This window comes from Montipora capricornis, chromosome 6 (assembly GCF_036669925.1).
Source record: "Montipora capricornis isolate CH-2021 chromosome 6, ASM3666992v2, whole genome shotgun sequence".
Lineage (NCBI taxonomy): Eukaryota > Metazoa > Cnidaria > Anthozoa > Scleractinia > Acroporidae > Montipora > Montipora capricornis.
Window position 1 is genome coordinate 31,139,040 of NC_090888.1, and position 4,926 is coordinate 31,143,965.

At 38.2% G+C, this 4,926-nt stretch overlaps 1 pseudogene; it reads left to right on the forward strand.

Moving 5' to 3' along the window:
- The first annotated feature begins 550 nt into the window (after positions 1-550).
- Positions 551-4,926, forward strand: part of LOC138053629 (uncharacterized) — a 12,648-nt pseudogene continuing 8,272 nt past the window's right edge.

A 4,926-nucleotide genomic window follows, 5' to 3' on the forward strand; every position in this document is an offset into this window, starting at 1 on the left:
ACTGGTTTCAGCAAAGAGTGCTAATCGCTGCATATGATCCTTCCCGTCGCTTCGTGATATTAATTGTTATTGTTACATATTATTCAAAATACGTTTAGGAAGAGAAATGATACCGAAGAGATGCACTACTAAGCTGCTTGCTGTTAAGAAAGTGAAATAGTAAACTTAAAGTTCATACTATAAAGCTTTATTAGTTACCGTGAACCCGCCGGTATGCACTTTGCCCACATTGTATGGCATAAATCCCGCCGAGCATGTTCATTTCACTTAATTGTTATGGAATTAAACTGTGCATGACTTACCAAGGTCGTCAGTGAAGCGAGAAGGCATCTTTGTTTCTCTCATAGTAGCTAGGAGTCGTCAATTAACCCGGAAAACAATATTGAAATTGATGAAGCTAAAATTACGCGTAGATACTCAAAGACTCTCAAAGACTCAAAGCATTGTCAACAGTTCACAATATTCCCGCTCTTTTCTGATCACGCGCCAGTGCCTCCCCATGCATTGTGGTCTAGCGCGTACATATGCATGATGCTCATATTGTCGCTCCATGGATCTGGCTGCAGTTCCGTTGGAAAGCCGACCAACTGAAAGAGGTCGTTACAACACTCATCGAAGAGATGTATCCCTACAAAAACCCAAAAGTGCTGTCCATCGACAAAATCAAAAAACCAGACAAATCGGCACAGATGTTGTTGTTCAAAGCTTGGAGGAAATTAACGATGTGCAGTTCGGAAGTGTGACATACGTCGGCTTATCAAAGGATTCAGATGATTGTGAACAGCACTTTCAAGATTCTGGCATGTCCTTGCTTGTATCTCCCCACAGCCATGAACAATTTTGTTCACCCGAAGACAACAGTGATGGCTCTTTGGATACGAATTGGAGTGATTCCGAAGGTGATGGATCCTGCAGCAGCTACTGTGAAAGTGCAGACATTCAGTTTTCAGATGAGGAACCGGAGAGTGCAGTTTCTGGCAACGACTTTATTCAAACGAATGAATCGCCAGATGAGGACCCTTATGTGTACCCTGGCTCACAACTTAAATTGTCTGAAAGCGTTCTTTTGATTCTCACTCTGGCCGTTACTCACAACCTAAATGGAAGTTGTCTTTCAGACGTTATTTCTTTGATCAACTTACACTGTATCCCCGGACCGCAAAACAAGTGTGTGCGCTCATTGAATGCACTAAAGAAGTACTTTGTGGACTTACAACTTCCCATAACGAAACACTTCTATATTAAGTTGTGTTCTGAATACCTTGGTGTTACGGGTGATACTCCTGATGTCTGGCCTATATGCGAGAAGGATGTGAGTGATTTGAAGAAGGAACCATATTTTGTCATTCTCTCCATGAAAAATCAGCTGAGAGAACTTGCACAAAGTAAGTAAGCTTTCATGCAGATATCTATAATAAGGAGTATGGTTTATTATATATATGTTGTTGAACTAGCATGTGGTCCATGTAGTTCTTTTTTTTACAGATTTATGGACTGAACCGCAGGCAATAAATTAAGCGCTCCATAAACTTGCATCGCTTTTGTGAACATTTTTACTGCGCCTTTCAGTAACATACGTCCTCTAAACTTCAAAGCACAACTGTGTAAATGTGTTTTAATTTTGCTACTGTCAATCAAATGTTCAGCGGCTCCTCTCAGCTTTCGACTATACTGCCAAATGCACGATAATGAAATGAAATTGTTCAGTTCAGACATTATAGTCAGAAGCTGGGAGGAGCTGCCGAACATTTGATTGACGAAAGCAGAAAAAGCATTTGTCGGTTGAGCTTTTAATTTTAGAGTCCCCATGTTATTGAACGCCACAGCAACACTGAAGTTAGACAGAAAAGTTAAACAATTTCTGCTGAACAAAAATCTGTTAATTTTCAGCTATGGATTGTAGAAGCAACTTGTCCATCTTAGCAGCCTGTATAAATTTAATTGCAAAATTGATACTGCTTAGGGAACCAATAAGACTTCTCCTTTTCATGGGGATTACTGAATCATATAATAAAAAGAACAGATTAGTATTAAGAAGAGGTGTTTTCTGACCCACAGAATGTTCAACTTCTGCCATGAACTGTACATTAATTATTACACTGATCACTTCTTGAATTTTCATCAACATTTATTTTTCATTAGAAAAGGAATTCCAGGAAGATATAAAACACCGCTTTCAAAGGAAGAAAAACGCAGCTGAAGACATCACTGATGTATATGATGGCCATCTTTACAGTAAATTGCTTGAAGGCGATGGTCCACTTTCTCAACTGGAGAACTTTTCTTTAAAGTTCAATACAGATGGTGTATCTGTGTTTAAATCATCAGGTGCAAGTGTTTGGCCAGTGTACTTCCAAATAAATGAATTACCCCCAAATAAAAGGTATTTGACATAATTGTTGATACTACTACACTGAATATCTATAATTATTAAATTCTCAACCTCGGATAATGCATTTCGCGGGCTCTGATTGGTTCACTCAATCTCGGTTATCAGCTCATATACCTTGGTTTGACCTTATATGGTAAATGATTGCGTTAAGCGTTGCTAAACTAAAAATGTTTTCGTTGGAATGCCAAATTTCTCTTTGAATAAAGCCAAAAAGGAGAAAAAAAACTTTTTTTCTGGAAAGTTTGGATCAATTCCGACGTTTAGAGGTACGCGAAAAGGCAAGAAATGTTTTTGTGATGAGCCTGCGTCTGTCTGACAACAAGGTATTACACAACATCGCATCAGTTCTCATCAAGTTTTTTTCGATTTCGCTCAGATTTGCTCGCTTTTTCCGCTCGTATTTCGTACTACCAAATTTTTGGAGTTGAAGGAATTTAATAAAACAATTATTCCATTCGCGCTTGTTGGATATGAGACTGGTTATAGCCAACTCGGCGCTACGCGCCTCGTTGGCTATTTACCATCTCATATCCAACGCGCGCTCATGGAATAATTGTTAATTATCCACCAGACCCTCAATAGTGTCTGCTTTGTGCCATGTCCATGCATGTAAAACAAAGATACACATTCTTTCCTTTGAAAGATGTGCTTCAATTGCAAATTGAACAAGTTTCCCAAATTTGATTGTGGCATTATCCAGAACTGGACCTAGGGATATATGCAATCTTCGTAAATTATTAATTGACAGAAGGTCGGCACACATGATGGGACTATAGTCCCTGTGACTTGTCCCTGCAACTAGTCTCCTCAGTGAAGAGTTTACATGAAGGGACTGGTCGCAGGGACTTGTCCCACGAACAGTTCATACAAAGTGTTTTAAGGAACAAGTGCAGGGACTTGTCCCAAAAATTCAAACCAGTTTGAATTTGTGGGTCCTAGATTTTGCCAAGTTCACACAATGGGACTTGTCCCCCGACTTGTTGCAGGAACTAGTCACAGGGACTAGTCCCCTCGTGTGTGCCAACCTTTACCCTGTTATTACTGTTTTATCAGGAGGCACCTGGAGAACATGGTGTTGGGTGGTCTCTGGTTTAGTGACAAAAAACCAGTCATGTCTACCTTTTTGAAGCCTTTCAGAACGTCATTAGAAGAACTAGAAACAAAAGGTACATAATTTTATAATCTAGCTTTATCAATATACATCAATGTACTTTAGAAAAAATCGCTAAGATAACCTACATGTAATTTTTAGGTAAACACCCAAAAACAAAACTTGATTAATATGAACTTGAGAGCAAGATTTACTGACTCTAATCTAACCTTGATTAGGTATCTTGACATATTAATTTTGACAGCAAAAGACATACACTACATGTTCTGTGCAGAATTGTATGAATTTTGGTGTAACTTTCTTTCACATAAAACCTATAAAACATGTGTGACATCAAACACTCTTGTGTTTTTTGTGCAGGACTTGAAATGGAAATTCCAGGTAAAGGAAGAATCACAAGTAAAGTAGATCCAGCTTTTTAGAAATGCTTCAGTTTAATGGCTTTTGCAGCTGTTGTTATTGTATGATTCTGGGAATTTCATGTCAATCCAGTGACAAAGACGGAAAGAGAGGAAGAGTTACAGTTTTTCCTTTTAACTTTGAGTCCTCTGATGGCCTTGCCAGAGAACGCACTAGTCAAAGTATGGTTGCAGATGGCTCACAGTTTCTTAAGGGTGAATCAGGAGGCAAACCAGTAAGTTTACTATCACAGATATTTTGGCCATAGTGTAGTGTAGTAGTGTCACTATTCAAAATGAAGCAACCAAAGATTCTGTGCATACCTGTAGTTAATGTAAATCATGAATGGATTTGAAAAGTGTGCAATTTTGTGACCGGTATTAATTTTACAGTGGTAAAAATATTATTAAAATAAAATAAAAGGCACCTGTCTATCTCCAATTCAAAACAAGTATTATTGGGTTCTTGTTCATCTAATGTAAAGAAATTAAAATTCATTTCCTTGGCAGCTTATTTGGATTGAACCAGTGTACAGGTACATTGGCTATATCCTCCTCAATAAATCATAGAGTTAAAAATTGTACTGAAGCCTAACATGTATGTATGTCTGATGATGATGATGATGTTAATGGTTAAGAAATGTACTGTTACTTTGTATACTACTATCAACTGACTAGGTATGTTTCCAATTGCCATTTCTGTCGTATTGTCAAGGTAAATGGCATTTAGGGTTTAGTTGTCAGTTTGCAAGCCTGAGGAACTTTGACATCAGTAAAGGTGTGTGCTTAGACTACATGCATGGTGTGCTGTTGGGAGTCACAAAGCAATTAATGGGCCTTTGGTTGGATACAAAATACAAAGATAAACCCTGGTACTGTGGAGATACTATTGGTGTTATTGATGAGCGCCTATGCAGCATCCAGCCACCATTGAATATCACAAGAACACCCAGATCTATTGAAACTCATCGAAAATATTTTAAAGGTGAAGTTGCACTTGCAATATACGTTATAAATACATGTAT